Genomic DNA, 25,985 nt, shown 5'->3' on the forward strand with positions numbered 1-25,985 from the left:
CACAAGAGGATGAAATCAACAAAGCACCAATCAATTAATACACTCACCAGTGTCTCACCAGAGGGTGACACCAACAAAGCACCAATCAATTAATGCACTCACCACTGTCTCACCTGAGGATGAAAACAATAAAGCACAAACCAATTAATGCACTCACCAGTGTCTCACAAGAGGATGGAATCAACAAAGCACCAATCAATTAATGCACTCACCACTGTCTCACCAGAGGATGAAATCAACAAAGCACGAATCAATTAATGCACTCACCAGAGGATGGAATCAACAAAGCACCAATCAATTAATGCACTCACCACTGTCTCACCAGAGGATGAAATCAACAAAGCACGAATCAATTAATGCACTCACCAGAGGATGGAATCAACAAAGCACAAATCAATTAATGCACTCACCAGTGTCTCACCAGAGGATGGAATCAACAAAGCACGAATCAAATAATGCACTCACCACTGTCTCACCAGAGGATGAAATCAACAAAGCACGAATCAAATAATGCACTCACCACTGTCTCACCAGAGGATGGAATCAACAAAGCACAAATCAATTAATGCACTCACCACTGTCTCACAAGAGGATGGAATCAACAAAGCACAAATCAATTAATGCACTCACCACTGTCTCACAAGAGGATGGAATCAACAAAGCACAAATCAATTAATGCACTGACCACTGTCTCACAAGAGGATGGAATCAACAAAGCACGAATCAATTAATACACTCACCAGTGTCCCACCAGAGGATGAAATCAACAAAGCACCAATCAATTAATGCACTCACTAGTGTCTCATGAGATGATGAAATCAACAAAGCACGGATCAATTAATGCACTCGCCAGTGTCTCATGAGAGGATGAAATCAACAAAGCACGGATCAATTAATACACTCACCAGTGTCTCACCAGAGGATTGAATCTACAAAGCACAAATCAATTAATGCACTCACCACTGTCTCACCAGAGGATGAAACCAACAAAGCACGAATCAATTAATACACTCACCAGTGTCTCACCAGAGGATGGAATCAACAAAGCACAAATCAATTAAGGCACTCACCTGTCTCACCAGAGGATGAAATCAACAAAGCACAAATCAATTAATGCACTCACCAGTGTCTCACGAGAGGATGAAAGCAACAAGGCATGAATCAATCAATTAATGCACTCACCACTGTCTCACCAGAGGATGGAATCAACAAAGCACAAATCAATTAATGCACTCGCCACTGTCTCACGAGAGGATGTAATCAACAAAGGACATATCAATTAATGCACTCACCAGTGTCTCACGAGAGGATGGAATCAACAAAGCACGGATCAATTAATGCACTCACCACTGTCTCACAAGAGGATGGAATCAACAAAGCACCAATCAATGTATACACTCACTAGTGTCTCACGAGAGGATGAAATAAACAAAGCGCAAATCAATTAATACACTCACCAGTGTCTCACGAGAGGATGAAATAAACAAAGCGCAAATCAATTAATACACTCACCACTGTCTCACGAGAGAATAAAATCAACAAAGCACGAATCAATTAATACACTCACCAGTGTCTCATGAGAGGATGAAATCAACAAACCACGAATCAACTAATGCACTCTCCAGTGTCTCACGAGAGGATGGAACCAACAAAGCACGAATCAATTAATAAACTCACCACGCTCTCACGAGAGGATGAAATCAACAAAGCATGAATCAATTAATGCACTCACCAGTGTCTCACGAGAGAATGGAACTAACAAAGCACGAATCAATTAATGCACTCACCGGTGTCTCACGAGAGGATGGAACCAACAAAGCACAAATCAATTAATACACTCACCAGTGTCTCACCAGAGGGTGACACCAACAAAGCACCAATCAATGTATACACTCATCAGTGTCTCACAAGAGGATGAAATCAACAAAGCACGAATCAACTAATGCACTCATCATTGTCTCACCAGAGGATAGAACCAACAAAGCACCAATCAATTAATAGACTCACCGCTGTCTCACGAGAGGATGAAATCAACAAAGTACGAATCAATTAATGTACTCACCAGTGTTTCACGAGAGGATGAAATCAAGAAAGCACCAATCAATTAATAGACTCACCACTGTCTCACGAGAGGATGAAATCAACAAAGCATGAATCAATTAATGCACCCACCAGTGTTTCACGAGAGGATGAAATCAAACAAAGCACGAATCAATTAATGCACTCACCACTGTCTCACGAGGGGATGAAATCAACAAAGCACAAATCAATTGATACACTCACCACTGTCTCACGAGAGGAGGAAATCAACAAAGAATAGACTCCATTGTCCTATGAGAACATGAAATCACCAAAGAAGACATGGACTCATCGACTCTCCATTGTTGTCAAGATCATGAAATGTACAACGCACACATTGACCTAGATTCATTTATTTAATGGCTTTCGATAGCACGGACCAGACATCTGGGGCGTCAGAGCGCTTTACAAAAGAAATTAGGAAGTAACAAACAATGCAAATGTAGACAAGGGGAAGCAATACAGCACGTGGCAAGCACACGTGCAAAGAACATCTGGAAAAAGAGTTGATAATGGGAGAGAAACATTGTAGGATAAATTAGATGGAATTAATGAAAAAGGAGGACCCAGTTGTAGACAAAACTGAGACTACGGGGGTGCACCATTGGTACTCAGATGAGCAATGCCGAAAGGAGAAGGTGTTGTTCAAATAGTAGTTTAAAAAAAAAATTAAATAATCAAAGGAGGTAATTGTCTTGATCGCTGGAAGAATGGGGTTACTGGTCTGGGGGCGTTGCCTAAAATGGACTGAAAAGTCGATTTGGAGGTTTCTTTCCAGCATTTTAATTTCCAGGACAAATGACAATAGGTTCTTCATTGGACTCAATAAGGAATAAATAAGGAATCCACAGACCCATATTCAATTCTCTAATGAGATCATGAATCAATATGGATCCATGTGCCTCAATTTCTGATGAGACCATGAAATTAACAAAGAACAAATTGTAATTGACGAGGTGTTCAAGCGTTTTTCGGCGAGTAGCATGCAACTCCGGAACCCAAAAAGAATTAGTGTTCAATTAGTGTAGAGCTAAAATGAAATTAGTTTGAGTGGTGGCCATGTTAGTCTGTTATCTGGATTGAAAAGGATAGTGGAGGGATAGAAGAGAGAAGGGTTTGCATTTCTATAGTGCATGCTACCCCTGATGGGTTGTTGAAGTGCTTTTCGGCGAGTAGCACTCCACTCCTGAACGCAAGCAGGATTAGTGGGGAAATTAGTATAGGGGAATATGAAATTAATTTGAACTGTGGACATGCAAGATTGTTATTTGTATTGAAAAAGGATAGTGGAGGGATAGATGAGGGAAGGATTTGCATTTACATTGCGCTTGCTACCCCTGATGAGGTGCTGAAGTACTTTTTGGCTGGTAGCATGGATGCCTCAACTCACCATTGTCTGATGAGACCATGAGATCGACAACTCATATCCATCAATCGGCTCTGCTTAGATAATGGAACCAACAAAGAACCCATAGATTCCAATAATTAATGAGGCCAGTAAATCAACAAACCCTTGGAGGCGTCCACTCTCCAGTCTCGGATGAGACCACAGAATCCACTATGAACCCATGGAGCCGTAGACTCGCCATTGTTTCATAAGACCATCAGTTCGACAGAGCTCATATCGAACAAAAGACTCTCCATTGTCCACAAGAGCATGAGGTCAACAACGCATGGACCAAATGACGCCAATGTTTCACAAAACAATTAAATCAACAGGCCAAGTGGATCCGTAGACCCCATTGTCATGAGACAAATAACCCTAAATTGAGTGATGCTGTGTCCTCCTACGAGATCCTGAAGTCAATGTAGAAAGGAGACCGTATAGATTCCCAGCCCAATATAGGGCTCATTAATAGAATGGAGGGATCTGTAGACTATTGGACCGCTATGCAATCTTTTTCGGATGCAGGGTTTTGTATATGACCACAGCATCAGCAGAAGACCGCAATCCAGAATACCAAAGCACAGAAGCATCACAATTTCAAGCCTTTTGTGACAGAATCTCATGGAATTGACCCCAAAACTAAGAAGATAGCAAATTACCTTAGGGAACAAAATAGATGAAATCCCCACTACACATGATCCAACCACCATACAAAGAGACAAAATCAGTCTTTAACACTAAATACTTTCTACTGCCTCTCAGAGCAAGATTTTCTCAACATTATCACTACAAGCACACCCTCAGAATCACATTTAGTTCCAACAGCTCCCAAAAATTCCAAAGACATTCTTCACACAACACAACCTATGCAGGGGAAATACTAGAAGCTTACATCACAAGTCGGTTCATTCCTACTCAAGCTGAAAACCTCCTACTCATGTGACTCAGAAAATTGCACACTAAATAGTCCATTCATAGAAAAATATCTGAAAAAGCAGTTTAATCAACTTTCAAAATTTACGAAAGAAAATTGCTTAATGTCAGACGAACAATCAAGCTTCAGATGAGGCGGAGTCTCAGCATCAACCATCATTGCAAGATGAACTGACCTAAAACTCACTGTGCACAAGAACAACCCTATTGCGTCTGGAATGATAAGCAGCATTTTAAGCCGTCCATCACCACGCACTAATACAGAGGCTCCATCATCTCAGAACCAGTGAAAATGCTCTAAAATGGATTGCTTCTTTCCTTGAAGAAAGATACAACAAGGTATACCTATCGCCTTAACTTCAGCTCCTCACACCCAACTTTGTAGCGTTGTTTAGGGGTCTGTCATATATCCTCTGTTATTCAACATCTTCCATACCCCCATAACAGACCTGATTAAATCTTTCAATCTCACCATTTACAGCTGGGCAGATGACATGCAAATCCTTCAAAAATGGGATGGCCAGTAAGACCTCTACAACGGAAAATGTTGTGCTTGCCACCGCACCATATAAACATGGATAATGAGTAACCACCTAAAGCTCAACACTGCAAAGACAGAGATCATCAACTGGGGACAATTACAAAAATTCCAGCCTCTCACAATGTGTCCCAAGGAACCTGAGGTCCTCCCAACAACATCAATAGAAGTTAGAAACCAAGGGGTCACCATGGATTCAGATCAATCCTTGATACTACATGTCAACAAGGTAACAAAGAGTACCTTCAACACAGTAAAAACACTGCAACACATATTCTCATACCTCAGGAACCAACAAAAGCTACAAGCTATCCTCACACTCCTCATCTCCAAGCTTGACTATGCAAACAGCCTTTATTTTGGTGCTTCCAGTTTCATCATATACATAATGCAATTAATCCACCTTGACTAAAGAGAACGCATGACTCCAGTCCTGCAATCACTCGACTAGCTGCTGATAGCTAGAAGAGTAATGCTCAAGACACTCTGCACTTTCCACAGAGTGTCCCAAGGAAAAGGGCCACTATGTCAACAAGTTAAATTCAAGCAATACAAACCAACAGGACACTGTGCTCCAGGCTTGCACCAGAGATCATCATCCAGCCTCACTATAAAAAACCTATAGTTGGCACTGCTTTCTCAGCAAAAACTGCCAGACCCTGGAACTTTCTGTCAGCCTCTCTTCAACCTATGCCTGCTCAGGATCATCATAAACTTGAAATAAAATATAATTTGGATTTCCCAGTTCAGCAGCCTACGAAGTACAGTATGATAGCTCCACTGGAAGCGGGCAGATTATGGTAAACCATAACAATCTCTCGCAGAGCTTCATCCATCGCATTTTAAGCACTATATCCCATAAAATGATAGCCGTACCTCATGGTTATCATGCATGACATGGGAACACTTCCAACACAAGATTAAAAACAAACAAAGACAACACCTTTCCAATCACACACCCTAGACGACCTGGCTTGCTGCCCATGTAAGCATCACCTCAGTGTGCCATGTGTGGATAGAAAACCCTCTAAATACTAAATACTTTCTACTGCCTCTCAGAGCAAGATTTTCTCAACATTATCACTACAAGCACACCCTCAGAATCACATTTAGTTCCAACAGCTCCCAAAAATTCCAAAGACATTCTTCACACAACACAACCTATGCAGGGGAAATACTAGAAGCTTACATCACAAGTCGGTTCATTCCTACTCAAGCTGAAAACCTCCTACTCATGTGACTCAGAAAATTGCACACTAAATAGTCCATTCATAGAAAAATATCTGAAAAAGCAGTTTAATCAACTTTCAAAATTTACGAAAGAAAATTGCTTAATGTCAGACGAACAATCAAGCTTCAGATGAGGCGGAGTCTCAGCATCAACCATCATTGCAAGATGAACTGACCTAAAACTCACTGTGCACAAGAACAAAGTGGCCACCCTATTGCGTCTGGAATGATAAGCAGCATTTTAAGCCGTCCATCACCACGCACTAATACAGAGGCTCCATCATCTCAGAACCAGTGAAAATGCTCTAAAATGGATTGCTTCTTTCCTTGAAGAAAGATACAACAAGGTATACCTATCGCCTTAACTTCAGCTCCTCACACCCAACTTTGTAGCGTTGTTTAGGGGTCTGTCATATATCCTCTGTTATTCAACATCTTCCATACCCCCATAACAGACCTGATTAAATCTTTCAATCTCACCATTTACAGCTGTGCAGATGACATGCAAATCCTTCAAAAATGGGATGGCCAGTAAGACCTCTACAACGGAAAATGTTGTGCTTGCCACCGCACCATATAAACATGGATAATGAGTAACCACCTAAAGCTCAACACTGCAAAGACAGAGATCATCAACTGGGGACAATTACAAAAATTCCAGCCTCTCACAATGTGTCCCAAGGAACCTGAGGTCCTCCCAACAACATCAATAGAAGTTAGAAACCAAGGGGTCACCATGGATTCAGATCAATCCTTGATACTACATGTCAACAAGGTAACAAAGAGTACCTTCTACACAGTAAAAACACTGCAACACATATTCTCATACCTCAGGAACCAACAAAAGCTACAAGCTATCCTCACACTCCTCATCTCCAAGCTTGACTATGCAAACAGCCTTTATTTTGGTGCTTCCAGTTTCATCATATACATAATGCAATTAATCCACCTTGACTAAAGAGAACGCATGACTCCAGTCCTGCAATCACTCGACTAGCTGCTGATAGCTAGAAGAGTAATGCTCAAGACACTCTGCACTTTCCACAGAGTGTCCCAAGGAAAAGGGCCACTATGTCAACAAGTTAAATTCAAGCAATACAAACCAACAGGACACTGTGCTCCAGGCTTGCACCAGAGATCATCATCCAGCCTCACTATAAAAAACCTATAGTTGGCACTGCTTTCTCAGCAAAAACTGCCAGACCCTGGAACTTTCTGTCAGCCTCTCTTCAACCTATGCCTGCTCAGGATCATCATAAACTTGAAATAAAATATAATTTGGATTTCCCAGTTCAGCAGCCTACGAAGTACAGTATGATAGCTCCACTGGAAGCGGGCAGATTATGGTAAACCATAACAATCTCTCGCAGAGCTTCATCCATCGCATTTTAAGCACTATATCCCATAAAATGATAGCCGTACCTCATGGTTATCATGCATGGCATGGGAAGACTTCCAACACAAGATTAAAAACAAACAAAGACAACACCTTTCCAATCACACACCCTAGACGACCTGGCTTGCTGCCAATGTAAGCATCACCTCAGTGTGCCATGTGTGGATAGAAAACCCTCTTTCAATGTGGTAAAAGAATACACTACAATGCATTACTTTGTTAAATCGAGCTGAATGTTTTTTTTGTCCCTATATTCTTTTCTCGTAGCATCAGAGTGGTTCTGTCAACCTCCAGAAGAAACTCTAGAAGGGCTGTACAACATTCTTCCATAGTTTTGTTTGGGGTAAAAATAAAATAACCAAGGAGTCACTGACAAAAAAAAGTTCTGGGCAGCAGTTCGGCCAAATTGCTAACACCATAGAGTGTTAGGAAGTATACTCAATTACTGGTCCCGTGGATGTCTGGAGCAGTTTGAGTCAAGAAAAATCATTTACATGTGTGAACAATGACATTAGAATACTGAATGTTGAGAGGATATCCTCAGGTAATTATGTGCTTTATAAAAAAAAATCTGAGAAATGGGGTTGTTGGTTGGCAGAGGTGTGAGCTCTTCTCAAGCAAAAGCTACAATCCTTGTCAGGGTGATCCACAGTCACTAAATTAACCTGTGCTTAATTCCTTGGTATGTGGCCCATCCTGCCAACACCCCGGCTCTCTATTGTGTAGTTGTCTGGGAGGAATACACTAAGGCAAACTGCACATATCATGTGACCCAGGAAATAGGCTGCAGTCATCAAGTTGCTAGGATACTAAAAAGCCAACTTTCTAAAAGTGTCTTTTTCAGAATTGTGGCCTAAAATACAACTTTACCGTTAAAGAGGGTTTTAAAAACAGTTCTTCAGACACCAAGCATGACATTCCTCCTGCACCCAAACAAAAGTTAACACTTACTAAACGTAATAAGGTAAACCAATGTTACCCAATGGGAGAGGTAGGCTTTTGAATAGTAAAAAACGATGTTGAGAGTTTGTTTTACTACCAGGACTTGCAAAACTATAAATTACACATCCATACTTTGAAATACAACACACACTGCTCTATTTTCTGTTTAGGGCTCACCCTAAGAGTGACTTGCATGTATTAAAAAGGAAGGTTTAGGCCTGGTAAAAGGTTTGTTTTGCCAGGTCGAAATGGCAATTTAACACTTCACACAAAAGCTGCAATGGCAGACCTGAGACATGTTTAAAATGGCTACTTAATTGGGTGGCTCAATAAGTGCTGCAGGCCCATTAGTAACGTTTAATTTACACTTGGTACATGGAGTACCACTTTACTAGGGGCTTACAAGTAAATTAAATGTGCCAATTGGAGGTACGCCAATGTAACCATATTTAAAGGACAGAGCACACACTATTTAGCACTGGTTAACAGTGGTAAGTTGCACAGAGTACCAAGTTCCACAAAAACAAATTTAGCAAAAAAGGAGAGTTGAAGGCAAAACGTTTGGGGGTGACCCTGCCGAGAGGGGCAAGTCCAACAGAACCATTCTATCAGAGCTTACCTTTTGACTCTACCCAATGTGCTACTCCGAAAAGGTGCATGGCTGCCATGTGCAAGGGCTTCACACCTCATTGTGCTCTTGTTTTGGGGGTACACTTGCAAATGCCGCTCTTGACTTCCTGCTGTGGGACCATCACCTGCGAACAAAGACTGTATCTGCTCTGGAGAGGAGGGATACATTATCTAAATGGACCGCCTCAAACCAGTTCCAGAACAGTAACAGTGGAATCAGCATTTCCTGTCTAGAGAACTGACTATTTAAAAGGGACTGAAACCCTCAAAAGAGGTTTCAGAAATGTTCACTGACCCAAGAGGTGACACTGCAGAGTGTCAGGAAATTCTTGCAATCCAGGGCTGGTGATTCTGAGTGTCAGTCTCCCTTAAAGGAGGAGAGGGTCTCAAGGCGCTTAGGGGTGGAAGGGGAGGGGGGGGGGGTCGGGGAGAGGGTGCAGCTCCGAATTATTTGAAGAGCCAGGTCTTGAGGCTCCTCCTGAAGGCCTGCAGGGTGGGTGAGCGCCTGATGTTGACTGGGAAGACAAGAAGAGAGCCGGGGGTCTACCTCGCTATGGAGACTGTTTGACCTGCAGGGAGAGGGGCAGAGGGTTTCTCTGCAGAAGGACGACTGCCTACAGCAGAATTCCAGCTGCAGTGCCTTGGAGGAGTGAACTACCCAAGATTGTGGACTTATCTTTGGAACATTGCAGATGCCAACCCGAGTGCTGGAGTGGGTCTCCCTGCATCTCTGTTATCTCATTTGACATGCTGCATTGAAGTGAAGCAAGAGAGTGTGACAGCTGCCATTGGTCACACTTGATTGGCGGAATGCCAAAGGAATCAACCCGAGTGCTGAACTGGGTCTTAGGGGCTGGCACAAAGTTCACCTTAACTGCAGCCCGTGATGCCCTGTACTGTGTCTGAGAATAAGCAACTGGTGCTGACACTGCCTATGACCTTCGACCGCATGGAAACAACCACTTCACACAGAACCTGAGGGTGGGCTTTTCAACATTTGGGAGGGTGGTGTGCACATGGTGGTTTTGAGCTTCCATACCTCGCTGGTGTATCCACAGACCGGTCACAGCATCTAGAGCAGGCCTAGCACCATTGGAAGGAAGCTGAGGGCCACAGGATGTGCATCATGGTGAGGATCTTGCACCTGGTCCCACTGTCATGAGAGCAGGTGAACCTGAAGTGATCTGGGTCTGAGCTGGCATCTGGGCCTAGAGAAGTTAAACCTGAAGTGATCTGGGTCTCAGCTGGCACCTAGGCCTAGAGAAGTTAAACCTGAAGTGATCTGGGTCTAAGCTGGCACCTGGGCCTAGAGAAGTTAAACCCGAAGTGATCTGGGGGGGGGGGGGGCTAGCCAGGCAGCGAGATGGCCGCTCTGTGAGTGAGCTCCGCCGGCTGAGACACTAATCCTGAATTATTACTGCCAAAGGACTTACTTCGGAATTTCAAAAACGCGAATCCGAGGTGCACTAACCCTGCAAAGCCTGGTGTACTCTTTCGACGGCTGAAATCGCCGCCGCGGAGCCCTACCGCGAGATACGAGATTGGCCGGGGCTGGTCGGGAGGTGTAGGCGAGAGAGGAGGTGCACGACTCGACGACATACCTCACTCTAGGGCGGGGATTGAAGGCCTGCCCGCGACTGCGACGCTGACGGAATGCGCCAACCGTGGGATCTGGGAGAGCCGCGGTAGCGGGTCAGAGCAGATCGCTGCGACGTGCGCCTATCCTGCCACGGTGGATTCTTCTGGCTCCGCTGCGGACCCAGGGCGAGAGGCGGAGGGGCTGCGCATAAGATGCAATCGTCGGCTGCCGGTGGCTGGAGGCAGTGGGGCCACTGCGATCTGATAGATTTTGAAGAGCACGACGTATGTACTTACGTGGCCATAGCCCCCACTTCCCCTAATTACTGGCAAAAACCGACTAGCCTGAGTAACTGAAGAACTAAGCCAGACCTCGCCTTGGGGCTACTTTGCTTGCTGACAGGCAGACGGGATGATGCTAGATGCGAGGAGCAATGTCCGTTGTGGATGAGCAGGTCAGAAGACGTGCTTTTGCGGCGAAAAGATAAGCTCGAGGCCTTGGCGCGAATTCCGTATCTGCTGCAGGAAGGCGCTATTATGTGCACTAAGACGCGCGCAGGGCCCTATAGGCTGTACGTGGCGGTTCCATTGGATGAGAATCTTCCTTAAAGATATTTGAGCTGCTGCCAGGGCTGATGCTGTACCGAGCCCGACATATCCGCAAAAAGCTGCATAATACTGTTCTCCATCTCATCTCAGTTTGGCTCCCGTGTGTGCAGTATACCTATTCGAAGGTGGGAGCCTGGCAATACACTCGTTTGGTGTCCGAGTGGACGTCCTCGGTTATACTGGGATAGCTAGGTGGACGGACTCGCAGTATGCCCGCTTGGATGACCATTGCCCTTTCTGCCTCACTTTATAATACATGCACTCCGGCTAAGTGGCGGCTGTTGCGTTGTGTGGAGCCCGCCTGCTGTATCCTTACCTAACCAAGACAACACATCTGTGAAATCATGGGTAAGGTGGAGGCTCGCCAGCCCAAAATAACTTTTGACAGCAAACGTGGTGCGAAGCAGTCTAGTACCGAGCGGGACAGTCTGGGTGCGACAGGTGGTGTGCCATCGGATGAAACTACTAGCGGAGACATTGATGTTGGAAATGAGATCTAGCCTGCAAAGCATAGACTCTAAACTGGACACCCTCACATCGCAATTGGAGACAGTGAAATCCCAGGTCTCCACTCATGAAACTCGGCTGGACTGCCTAGAAAATCGGCATACAGAACAACATGACTTTCAGCAGGAAACCAAAGCACAAATCTCGAACATGGATAAACTGTTAGCTGTAATACAGGCAAAGAATGATGACCTGGAGGCGCGGTCTCGGAGGAGCAACGTCCGTATTACGGGCATTCCGGAGATGACGGCCATTTCTAAGATGGAGGTATATGTCGCTGATCTCCTGCATGAGCTGTTTGACCCTCATCTCTCCCCTGTTTTCGTGGTGGAAAGGGCTCACAGGGCGCTGGGCCAGAAGCCGCCGGTGTGTGGTACGCCCAGGCCAATACTGGCCAAACTGCTGAACTACCAGGACAGAGATGTAGTGCTGAGGTTGGCGTGTGAAAGAGGGAAAATGACACATAAAGGTAATCACATTTCATTCTATCCTGACTTTACACCAACAGTGCAGGCCGCAAGGCGTGAATTCTTGCCAGCAAAGAAACTATTAATGGATGCAGAAATTCCCGATTCACTGCTTTACCCAGCTAAACTTAAGTTATCGCATGATGGCACGTCGCACTTCTTTGCTGATGCTAAATCGGCACTTAAATTTGCCAAGCATATTTGTGGATCCAAGTCCAGGAAGTCTAATGCAGAGCCGCTCGAAGTCGTTTGGCTGTAGAGTCTCTCACCAGGCGTTTTAGAGTCCACGGACCTTCCTGTCCTGTTTTGCCTACCTGGGAGTGCTGCTGCTGATTTTGAGAGCTAGACCCTGCACTGCCACTTGGAACTGTTGTTGGTTGCGGGGGAGCAGGACTGCGAGGCCCAGGGTTCTTTGCGCTTCTGACATCACGCGCACCTGGTGCCTCTTCCCGCCCCTGCTCCTCCTCTATTTAAAGAACGCCCATAACGCAACCGCAGGTAGTGCGCGGGACGGAGCACGGGGCGAAGCCTGGGCAAAGGGGGTGCCGTTTGAGGCCGTTCGAGAACGGTCGTGACCGGGAACGGGCCACCCCCCCCCTGGTCTGCTCCTCCTTCAGGCCCTTCTCTGGCAAACATCAAAATCAACAGTGCCTGATGATGACTACGAGGGAAACAAGGAGCAAAAGCACGCTGGCAGCAACGGGAGCTGCTGCAAAAGGCCCACTGGACAATTACTTTGTTAAAGCAGGGTCACTACTGATCGATGAAATCACGATCCTGGAGAGGCGTATTTCCCAAGAAATAGACTGGGTGAGAAGATTCTCCATGGGCCCCCTGGCACAGGCTAAGAGCCCAGATAACAGACCTAAGGGTACCGAGCACATTGAGTCTAATATTGGGGTAACTAGTGTTAGCGAGTTTTCTGTGAATCCAGATTTGACCAACTCCAGCTCTCACATTAGTGCGAAGGACCTCAGTGATTTTGTTGATCTGAGCTTGTTAAATTTGCCATTGGCCCAATCCCACCCTATCCGACTCTTAAATCCTGACCACGCCCCGTTGTGGTTAACATCAACGACAGAGATCAACTGCAGGGGACAAGGGAAGGAGCAATCCCCAAAGTGAAAAGAGGGGCACAAAATAAAGGGGGAAGGAAGGCAAAAACTCCAAAGCTCAATCCTACTCTGGAGGCTAAAAGTCATGGATTGAGCACAATGGGGAACCTGCCTATTGATAGAGCTGAGGCTATACCTATTGAGATCCCGTTTGTAGAGACAACGGAACACACTAATACGAACCCCCTTGAGACCTCCGGCGAAGACATTACTCTTGCCGATATAGGATCTCTCTTGAGTTCCTTACTAAGCCCCTTAGAAGCACGGCTAATTAAGATGGAAGCCAGGCTAGTGAACATTGAGAAATCGACGGTGCAACTAGCCGATAACTTCAGAGTAGATAGCAAGGGTGGTAGAGGGGGGTAGAGACAAAGAATAAGAGGGGTGTCTCAGCTACCTCCAAGGTGGGCAATAATGCAGTACCCCTAGTCCAACAGGCCAAACCAACCCCCTCCCAAGGTACGACCACGCAGTCCAAGTCTAATGCTGCTATCCCCAACCAGCCTACAGTTCAACATGCACAAGCATTCCCTTCCAAAACCACATCCAAGCAGCCTAAGGATAATAGTCCCGTTCTAAGCCAGCCTCATAAAGTAGCAGTACCAACAGATGAGGCATTAGGCAATGCTAATAAGTCAAGAGTAGTGAACTTGCCACCGGAGGCGAGTCCGTATACAGTAATTTTAGCGGGGGTTCCGGAGTTAAAAACCACTATTAAAGAATCTACCGCCTCTCTAAAGAACAAGGTGGTAAGTTGGTTATCTATGTATAGGCCTCTCCCCCAAGGTATAACGAGTGAGGTCCTTATGGTAAGAAGGGTCCCATGGGTGGGCAGTTCAAGAAAATCCATCAAAGGAGACTGTGTCCTGATTAGTTTCAGAGATCCCATGACCGTCTCCCACATCTGTGGATGGTTCCCCGATGAGCAGGGGAGCAATTTCCAGTCCCTACCCCTCTCTTTCTTTTACCCCCGGCTGACATATGCATGTGAGGATGAGGGATGGTGTAGCCTCCCGGAGAGGGTGGGTGGGTGGGACGCCAGAGGGAGAGGAGACTTTCACTATCTTAGAAGTCAACAACAAGAGTACTTTACACCAAACAATGAGGAGAAGGGCTGGGAAACTTGTCACGGGAGGGGAGGCGTCTGGAGGGGTAGAGAGAAAGGAGACTATCGCCGCCCTAGAGTCCACTACCCTACATATTTTCCTACATATAATAGGTATAGCCACTTAGACATGGTAGATTGACAGTTTATGTGTAATGCTAGTGAGCATTACCGCTATCCCAGGGAGGGTGTGGAGGCAGATATTATATCCCCAAATTCACAACGGATCTAATGGTAGAGATTTGGCAGCCTGATGTTCCATCACACAGTAAGGAGGACAACCAAACCACTGCTGACCCGCCCCTTACAATTAGGGAATTAGGGGAAGCATTAGGAGATTTGCCCACAGCTGAGCTACACGCTGGTATCGTCTGTTTTCCTGCATTTCAGCTCCTAACGCTGCATTGTCCTTTATTTATTTAATTGCTAGCGCTGCACTGTCGCTCCATAGTTCTGAACTGTACTCTCTGAATTGCGCTGCACTGTCGCTTTAATTATTTATATGTGCCGCACTGTCGCCTTATTTATTTAATTAGTGAATCCTTCGTAAAAAAAACAGAAACCTTCACTGTTGTACAGGCGCTGCCTGCTCTTGCCCTGGGACATCGCTTGGGATACTGCCTCAGACCCAGCCCGCCCGCCTCCCGCCGTGGGACCCCTTCAGCCATCTCGGGAGTCCGGCTGATGAGTGGAGTGTGGGCGTGGCGCAGGCACAGGACCACAACACTCAGCAGGCTTAGCGGGACATACCGCGATATTTCGGCGCCAGGAGGCGCATAAATCAAGCATCATCCCGGTCGAGGGGGTGAATCCTTCGTAAAAAAAACAGAAACCTTCACTGTTGTACAGGCGCTGCCTGCTCTTGCCCTGGGACATCGCTTGGGATACTGCCTCAGACCCAGCCCGCCCGCCTCCCGCCGTGGGACCCCTTCAGCCATCTCGGGAGTCCGGCTGACGAGTGGAGTGCGGGCATGGCGCAGGCACAGGACCACAACACCCAGCAGGCTTAGCGGGACATACCGCGATATTTCGGCGCCAGGAGGCGCATAAATCAAGCATCATCCCGGTCGAGGGGGTGAATCCTTCGTAAAAAAACCAGAAACCTTCACTGTTGTACAGGCGCTGCCTGCTCTTGCCCTGGGACATCGCTTGGGATACTGCCTCAGACCCAGCCCGCCCGCCTCCCGCCGTGGGACCCCTTCAGCCATCTCGGGAGTCCGGCTGACGAGTGGAGTGTGGGCGTGGCGCAGGCACAGGACCACAACACCCAGCAGGCTTAGCGGGACATACCGCGATATTTCGGCGCCAGGAGGCGCATAAATCAAGCATCATCCCGGTCGAGGGGGTGAATCCTTCGTAAAAAAACCAGAAACCTTCACTGTTGTACAGGCGCTGCCTGCTCTTGCCCTGGGACATCGCTTGGGATACTGCCTCAGACCCAGCCCGCCCGCCTCCCGCCGTGGGACCCCTTCAGCCATCTCGGGAGTCCGGCTGACGAGTGGAGTGTGGGCGTGGCGCAGGCACAGGACCACAACACCCAGCAGGCTTAGCGGGACATACCGCGATATTTCGGCGCCAGGAGGCGCATAAATCAAGCATCATCCCCGTCTCGCGGGACGCCGGGCGAAGCCCGGGCAAAGGGCGGGCCCTCTGAGGCCCTCAGAGGACGAGGAGGTCGGGTTGGGTACACCCCTCTATCATCTTTGCACAACGTCACTCCAGGTACACTTTTATTATTACCTGTATGTGTCTAAAAACCTCCCTTGCTCCTTAGTATACTAAGCCTAAACAGCTTGCACGATATTGAGTTCCCCTGCATCAGATTGACTGAGAGATCTCTGTTCTTTCCTAGCACTGCTTGCTATTGCACCCCAGCCACAATCATACCGCAATGTCTACCAGGGGAAGTAGAAGCAAAACTGCTGCTGCAAACAGTACATCCATCATTGGCCCCATTGACAACTTTATCACGAGAACTCACGACGCTATTGATTTAAGCATCTCTCTCCTTGAAAGAAGAGTCTCACAAGACTTAGAAGCTGCCAAGCGTAGGGCCTCATATGAACTATTAACAACTAAACGTTCCTCCCTTGGCGAAAATTTGTTGGCAAAAACTCCTGTTAAACAACACGAACAACAACTAGGCTGCTTGCAAGAAATACGGCCTGATATTCATACCATTCCTAATGAAATCAATTTATCGGCCACAGACCCACTGATTGAGTGCGACTCTGACACGAGTAATGATCTTGAAAAGACACCAGATCTAAACATAAATCTTACTCCGGAAAACACAGAACCGAATAGTCCCATATTAATAAGACCCACCGAAGAGGGCGCTATTCGTAAACAGACTCAACAACCAACAATAAGTATCCCTTCTGTGGGTAAATTACGTAAAAAATCTAAAGTTCCATCTAGAAAAACCACAATCAAGTACCCCATAACCAATGGAATAACTAAACAACCCGACCCTTCAACTGAAGCCATGTAGGAAAAGGCCCAGGAGTATATAAATAACCTTGACGCGTCAGTAAAGCAAATAAAAGACGACCAACTAATAGAAAGTGTCGGCAATCTCCTGGCAATTTACATCTCACCAATCGAATCTAGACTGACTAGAATTGAAAAGAAACTTGAGGAACTCATCGCTGTTAACAAAAAGACTCTCACTAGAGACATTGTACCTACTAATACAGCAGGAAAACCAAATACCAGTAAAACTACTACTATAAAACAGACAGAAAAAGTTACATCATCTGCAACTAGAACAACAAAACCGCAACCAAACTCATCTATTCTAGTAAGCAAAGATAAGCCTACAAACAACTCTACCACAGGAAGTGGCCCAACTTTAAGTACAACCACTAGCACTCAGGCGGTAAACATTACTCCAGGAAAGACGACAACATCATCTCAGGAACAAAAAAAGAGACACAATCATTCAACCTCTACTACCACAAACTCTCAAAAACCCCGGTTAACACACGATCCACCATATAATTCAAGGCAGATCCCTTCAAGAATCAATCTTCCTCCCGAATGTGGTGCTTATGTATTGATTTTGGTTAATGTGCCTAGGCTTAGGAATGATCAAGAGGAAACTCACTCATCTTTGAAAAATAAGATCCTGCATTGGTTGATAGCAAACTGTAACTATCCGATAGAATGCACAGGAGAAATAAACAATGTACAGAGAGTAGGATGGATAGGCCCTTTAAAGAAAAAATTCGAAGGTGATTGTGTATCTATAAGTTTCAAGAATCCACAATGGGCCGAGAAAACTCTGGCCAGAGCCCCTCCACCTTCCGTTTGGGAATTTAATACTACCTTACTCCCGCTGGGGTACTTCTATAGGCATCTGATCACTGATGTACCAACAATGGAATCTAACCTAGCCACACCTTTCTTCGATCATCATCCAATGTTTGCAAACAACTCCCCCTTTTTACAGCAGTATCCCAAATTTACATATCCGAACATCCATATGCAAAGACATCAACCACAGGTCCATTCTCATTTCACACCTCACCCTTACTTGTCCACAATGCCAAACAAAGAGTATAGGGACCCTCGTTGGCAACATGTTGCCGCGGCACCTGGCAATCTTTATAGTATTCCAACTCAAAATAGGTTTGCTGCACTTTCTACTCTTGACTTCAATGATTGACAAGAAAATACCTACCTTGTAGAACTAGAGAACCATACATTAAACCCAGAAGGCCAGATGTCAGATAGCCCCCTTAATACTTATGGATTAGACATTCATAACATAATACCAGAGAATACCTTAACTACCCAAAATCAAGTAGGACCAAATGACGAAACTAACTTAGCACAAACAAAAATTAGTCACCAACCTCAGGGAAACTCATTAATTAAGAAAACTTCGCACAGTAATAACAAAAGTACTTCCTTAATACATATAATTTTCTGGAACATAGCAGGCTTGCTGGCTAAAGTAACAAACCCTGACTTTTTAAACCAAGTGACTGCGAGCAGTATTATCTGTCTTCAGGAAACTTGGGCTATCGACCCACTACATATAATGGGATACAAGACTTTCCTTTCTTCAGCAAAAAAATCTTCATCTGGAAGAAACAGTGGCGGTTTAATTATCTATATAGCCAACACTCTACATCATGAAGAGATAGTTCCAGTTAAACTACATGAGAATTACCAAATAGTTATTCTAAAGACAACTAAACAGACGTTATACATTATTGTAAACTTCTACAATAACAAAAAACTAGATGATCTAACTAACCTTCTTCAAGAAATTTCTGGTACTTTACAAAATCTAAAAGAGAAATTCATTAATAAAACATGTACCATACTCTGGGGTGGTGACTTTAACATCCACTTATGTGACAATAATAATACAGATAAATGTGGGATAGTAGAAGATGATGGTAATATGATCACTCACTTTACTCACTCACATGAAGGTGAAAGAATGAATGAGGCTGTAACTGAACTAGAACTGGGCTTTGCAAACGAACTAAAAACCTCCCAAGTACCTTTTACCCCAACCTTTAATGGCAGGGGACTGACGAGTCTGATAGACTACGTTATGATCTCAGCACATAAAGGTCCAAATATAGAATTATTCGAAGTTGTCAAAAACCCTTTAAGTGACCACTTCCCGATTGCAATCAGCTTAAGAGAACAAAGAAAACAAAAAGATTTTGATACATTTTCTCTACTGCATCAACAAAACTTAGAGATGGGGTCTCTTAATGGCTACACCCTAAAATGGGGAAATGTTGATAAAAAAGCGATCACCTCAGGAGTTGTTACAGCATGTAAAAATGAGATATCACTTTGTCTAGACTATAAGGCAGAAAGTTCCAAGACAATAGCTAGTTTCAACACTATTACAGAAAAGATAAAAAAGGCTTTAACCAGATAATAATAATAATAATAATAATAATACTGATGCTTGTAAAGCGCGAACAGCTACCTCACAAGGAGGTGTCCCGGCGCTAGTAGAGAGCTTACAGCTTAAGACAGAAGCTATGACAAATGTCTAGGTTTTTTGCATGAAAAGCCAGGTCTTCAGGAGTTTCTTAAAACTTGCTTCTGTCGAGGTGGATTGAATGGCCAGAGGCAGGGCGTTCCACAGTTTCGCTGTACCGGCAGAAAAGGATCTACCCCCAAGTCTGGCCTTCCTAACTCTTGGTATAGTTAGCTGAAGCAGGGAGTTGGAGCGTAAATGTCTGTCCTGATGGTAGCGGGTGAGTCTAAGTTTTAAATAGTTAGGGCAGGTACCTTTTAATGCTCTAAACGCCAGGGTAAGAACTTTAAATTTTATTCTGCTCGCCACTGGAAGCCAGTGCAGTTCGCGAAGGTGCGGAGAGACATGATGTTTAAATGGAATCGGTTTTATAAGTCTCGCAGCCGCATTCTGCACGATCTGCAGGCGCTGCACCAGATACTTGGGGAGACCAAGGTAGAGGCCGTTCGAGTAGTCCAGTCTTGAGGTAACTGTTGCGTGGACTACCGTTTTACGGCACTCAGGAGGTAGGAGAGATAGAAATTTGCGAAGGTTCCTAAGTTTGTGAAGGCAACCTGTGGAGACCTGCTGAACATGCGAGGAGAAAGAGAGATTCTCGTCCCATCTTACTCCCAAGTTCTTCGCATTAGATCCAGGGGCTGGAGCTGGTCCCATTTCCGGGGGCCACCATAAGTCTGGAGTAGGACGCGTATTTTTTCCAAAGAATAGCACTTCCGTTTTGGATGCATTCAGCTTAAGTTTATTAGTGTTCATCCAATTGGCTATGTCTTTAAGGCAGCCCTTAATTTTACTGAAAGCAATCTCAGATACTTCAACAAAGGGGAAAACCAATTGAGTATCATCGGCATATGAAATTGCCTTGACCCCCCATTTGGCGATCAAGGTAAAAAGTGGGGCTAAGTAAATATTAAAAAGTAACGGGCTGAGTGCAGACCCCTGGGGGACCCCACACCAGAGCCGTTTTGGTTTGGAGGAGAAAGTGCCCAATGCAACTTTCTGGGAGCGATCTGTTAAGTAGGATTGAAGCCAGTTCAGTGCTCTATCCTCCAGACCTGTATCTCTTAACCTTAACAGCAATCTTCCATGGTCTACTGAATCAAAAGCGGCCGATAGATCCAGGAGCACCAGCATAGTTGACGCCCCTTCGTCTAAAGACCATCTAATTGACTCAGCAACCTCAATAAGGGCCGTCTCGGTGCTGAAACCAGTTCTGAAACCCGATTGTGTTTCGTGAAGGATACCGTTATTCTCTATGAAACTGTTCAATTGGCGTTGAATCAGTTTCTCGAGCATTTTTCCGGGGGCTGCTAGCAGGGAAATGGGGCGTAGGTTGGTCAAGTCGTCTGGGGCACCATTTGGCTTTTTTTTTAGAGGGAGGAGGGTGGCATGTTTCCAGCAGTCAGGGAACGTACCAGTTTCAATGGATGTGTTCCAGATATGGAGGAGAGGTGTAGCAATAGCTGACGACATCACTTTCCAGAGTTTTGGTGGGCAAGGGTCGTCTGGGCCTCCCGATTTGCATTTGCTTAGCTCACTCATGGCCTCATCACGGGAGATGTGATGGAATTGGGCTAGAAGGGAAGGGGCGAGTCTTTTATATTGAAGTCCTCCATTACAGTGGGCGTGGGGTTTGAAAAGGTCTCATAGACCTGGATAATTTTTTTATCAAAAAAGTCCGAGATATCTTCGCAGAGTCTCTCTGATGGAATTATCTCAGTGTCAATGGCTCTTGGTTTAAAAAAGGATTGAACAATCTTAAAGACTTCTTTACTAGATTGCTCAGCTTGTTGAATGGAGGTTGCAAAGAATAATTTTTTGGCTTTTTTTATAGATTGGTGTAAACGTCGGAGGGCTTTTTTGTAGCAGTTTTTTGCTGCTTCACAATAATTTGCCCTCCAGAGGCGCTCCAACTTTTTGCAATTTCTTTTTTTCTCCATCAACTCTACGGAAAACCAAGAAGCGGTAGGGGATTCTCTGCGAGATGTGGCAGTTTTAGCAGGAGCGATAGATTCCACAGTGTTGCCTATCCAGCGGTTTAGCAGCACTGCATCGGAGTTCACATCCGATGTCAGTGTGGGGAGGGCCACTGCAAGAGCCGGACATAAGGTGTCAGCAGATAATTTATCCCAGTTTCTACATATGTAGGAACGTTTGCCTGTTTTCTGGGAATGGGGAGGAAGGGAAATAAAAAAAGATATTAAATAATGGTCCGTCCAGACCAGGGGTAGGGGAGGAAGGGCGGTAGAATCCAACACGTTGGAGAAAATTAGGTCCAGTATATGGCCGGCACGGTGCGTGGGTCCTGAAACAATTTGGGTTAGGTTGGCGGCTTGTAGCGTAGAGAGAAGTTGAATAGTCTGGGGGCAATCAGGCCTATCAGCGTGAACATTGAAGTCACCGAGGACCATATAGTGAGGGTGAGCTAGGGAGCTTTGGGTTATTAAGTCCCAAAGTTCACTGGTGCGTGTCGAGGGGCAGTCCGGAGGTCTATATATGAGCAGGCCGGCTAGGGACAATTGTGGATTGATTTGAAAGCAGAAATGTAGCCCCTCTATACCAGGAATAGTGGTGGGAGCAGAGGATGTCAGTGTAAATTTTTCTTTAAAGATAATCGCCACTCCACCACCTCTTCTATCTTCTTCTCTATTTGCGAAGCTTATTTTAAACCCCGGTGGTATTGCAAGAGGGATAGAGGCTATACTGTCCAAGTTTAGCCAGGTTTCCGTGAGAAACAAAGCATCCCACTCAGAGTCCATTATTAATAGGTTTATATCATCCACATGTTTAGGGAGAGATCTACAGTTCAGTAGAGCTGCCTTAAACGGAATCGTAGGGGAACTGGTCATTATTGGTCGGCGTATTATTTTCAACAGTTTGTTTTGTTGGAGTGGAGCGTTGGCCAGCAGATCGCCACAGACCAGGCATGAGGGTGGAAGATCCGATTGGGTCAGGTCGAGCCTGCACGCCGTGCAGGGTTTCCCTGTATTTAATGCCAATAATTCCATACTTGTCCAGAGTATCCTTTTTGTGTAGGGGGATTGACCGGCAGCATGGCTGGCGCTGGGCGCAATCCGGTCGCGGACGGACGCAGACGGGCTTGCCTTAGGCGCGCCTTTGGCGCGCAAAAGGCGCGCCCGCTGCGCTCGTCCGCTGCGCTTCCGGGGGAAGCACATTTCTATAGGGGCGAGGAGGGCGTGGCCTAAGGGTGGTGGGCGTGGCCACAGTGCTTCCAGTCCGTGATGTCAGCCCTGGAGAGTTTCACCTATCAGCGCTAAGGTCTGTTTCGCTGAGGGTGCACTGGGCGAATGGCAAGGTGAGATTGTAGGTAGTTTAAAAGCACAGTATCACACAATAGATTAAAAGTTTTAAAAAACTCAAGCAGTCACCACAAAAGTCTCCCGGCTTTCCGCCTCAGGAGCTTACCAGTTCTCTAGCCGCGCTCGCATATCAGCGCGCCTAAATACCGAGTGAGGGGGCGTGGCCTAAGGGTGGTGGGCGTGGCCACAGTGCTTCCAGTCCGTGATGTCAGCCCTGGAGAGTTTCACCTATCAGCGCTAAGGTCTGTTTCGCTGAGGGTGCACTGGGCGAATGGCAAGGTGAGATTGTAGGTAGTTTAAAAGCACAGTATCACACAATAGATTAAAAGTTTTAAAAAACTCAAGCAGTCACCACAAAAGTCTCCCGGCTTTCCGCCTCAGGAGCTTACCAGTTCTCTAGCCGCGCTCGCATATCAGCGCGCCTAAATACCGAGTGAGGGGGCGTGGCCTAAGGGTGGTGGGCGTGGCCACAGTGCTTCCAGTCCGTGATGTCAGCCCTGGAGAGTTTCACCTATCAGCGCTAAGGTCTGTTTCGCTGAGGGTGCACTGGGCGAATGGCAAGGTGAGATTGTAGGTAGTTTAAAAGCACAGTATCACACAATAGATTAAAAGTTTTAAAAAACTCAAGCAGTCACCACAAAAGTCTCCCGGCTTTCCGCCTCAGGAGCTTATCAGATCTTGTAAACAGATTAACTGCGATAAGAAAGGCTGGTTCAATTCAGCTTGTACTAAAGCACACATAAAACTAAAAAAAGCATTGGCCAGTAAGCATAGAGACAGGGTGAAAATTACCGCTCTAAGGAGAGAATATGCCTTAGCAATTAAAAACAGAAAATACGAGATAAAAACTGAGCTCTGGGAGCGTCTAAAAAAAAGTACAGAACTCAAAGATAGTGTTGAGTTCTGGAAAATAGTAAGGTCACCATACCTCATAGGCAAGGAGGATATACCCTCTATCGACGTTGCGATCACCAACACTGAATGGGTAAAACATTACTCAAATGTTTTTGGTTTAAGTCCATCAGATAATACGGAAACAATGGACTTGCTGAAGCAAGTTATCTATCCGTTAAACCTGCAGTTTACGCATGACGAGGTACAGAAAGCATTAAGATCCACAAAACTAGGCAAAGCCCCGGGGCCTGGCGGGGTTCCCGTTGATATTTATAAATACGAGGAAGAACTCTGGTCCCCGCTCTTGACAAATGTTTTAAACGCATCCCTAGAAGAAGGCCTGATAAAATCATGGAAGACCTCTGTACTCGTCCCGATCTTTAAAAAGGGAGACCGAAACTCACCAACTTGTTTGTTTGTTTTTAAAAATTGTAACCTCTGATTTTTTACCACTTAACTTCACGAGCTCACCTGCTGAAGCGCTGCCTCTTAGCGCCAGCCAGACCCCCAGATCGACTTGACAAACGCCCTCTCCGCCAGCGCGGCAAAGGTGTAGCCACGCCCACCAAGGAACCAGTATAAAAAACGCTAGAAAGCGCAACGAAATCATTTAACCTGAAACTCCCTCTGAGGCGGAAGCCGGAGGTTTGCTAATTGCTCACGCACTGTTTGTTTGTTTTTAAAAATTGTAACCTCTGATTTTATACCACTTAACTTCACGAGCTCACCTGCTGAAGCGCTGCCTCTTAGCGCCAGCCAGACCCCCAGATCGACTTGACAAACGCCCTCTCCGCCAGCGCGGCAAAGGTGTAGCCACGCCCCCTGCGAGGCCACGCCCACCACGGAACCAGTATAAAAAACGCTAGAAAGCGCAACGAAATCACTTAACCTGAACTCCCTCTGAGGCGGAAGCCGGAGGTTTGCTAATTGCTCACGCACTGTTTGTTTGTTTTTAAAAATTGTAACCTCTGATTTTTTACCACTTAACTTCACGAGCTCACCTGCTGAAGCGCTGCCTCTTAGCGCCAGCCAGACCCCCAGATCGACTTGACAAACGCCCTCTCCGCCAGCGCGGCAAAGGTGTAGCCACGCCCCCTGCGAGGCCACGCCCACCAAGGAACCAGTATAAAAAACGCTAGAAAGCGCAACGAAATCATTTAACCTGAAACTCCCTCTGAGGCGGAAGCCGGAGGTTTGCTAATTGCTCACGCACTGTTTGTTTGTTTTTAAAAATTGTAACCTCTGATTTTATACCACTTAACTTCACGAGCTCACCTGCTGAAGCGCTGCCTCTTAGCGCCAGCCAGACCCCCAGATCGACTTGACAAACGCCCTCTCCGCCAGCGCGGCAAAGGTGTAGCCACGCCCCCTGCGAGGCCACGCCCACCAAGGAACCAGTATAAAAAACGCTAGAAAGCGCAACGAAATCATTTAACCTGAAACTCCCTCTGAGGCGGAAGCCGGAGGTTTGCTAATTGCTCACGCACTGTTTGTTTGTTTTTAAAAATTGTAACCTCTGATTTTATACCACTTAACTTCACGAGCTCACCTGCTGAAGCGCTGCCTCTTAGCGCCAGCCAGACCCCCAGATCGACTTGACAAACGCCCTCTCCGCCAGCGCGGCAAAGGTGTAGCCACGCCCCCTGCGAGGCCACGCCCTCTACCATTTACTACAAATGTGCCGCCCCCACCAGCGCAGCGGACGAGCGCAGCGGGAGCGCCGTTTGCGCGCCTAAGGCAAGCCCGTCTGCGCCCGTCCGCGCACGACCGGGCCTAGGGCCAGAACCCCTGCCCGAATCTTTTTACCCAAATATAAGGTACTCTCGTAGAGAACTACTGAGCCTCAGACCCCCCCCACCCTCCTGTGATTACACCCATGATCTCAATGGACCTTTCACTCGCTGCTCCTTATGCAAGCCAGTCCAGCTCACGCTCCCCACTAAACCTATCAAACCCGCCACCCTTAACCTTGCCTCTCTAAACTGTCGTTCACTCCCAAAACATGCGACACAGATTACCGACATCATAGAAGATCATGAAATTGATATACTCTTCCTCACGGAAACGTGGCTCGGCCCTCACTCGCAATCAGACATGGTATTAGCAACACCACAGGGCTACTGTATTCAATCCCTACCCCGCCCTCTAGGTAGAGGAGGCGGTGTAGCTATCATCCATCGAGAACACCTCCACTGCAAAACCCACGACGCACAGATTACCGACGCAGAAAGTCTGCATTTT

The sequence above is a fragment of the Lissotriton vulgaris genome, unplaced genomic scaffold (assembly GCF_964263255.1).
Source record: "Lissotriton vulgaris unplaced genomic scaffold, aLisVul1.2 SCAFFOLD_903, whole genome shotgun sequence".
NCBI classification, from domain to species: Eukaryota; Metazoa; Chordata; class Amphibia; order Caudata; family Salamandridae; genus Lissotriton; species Lissotriton vulgaris.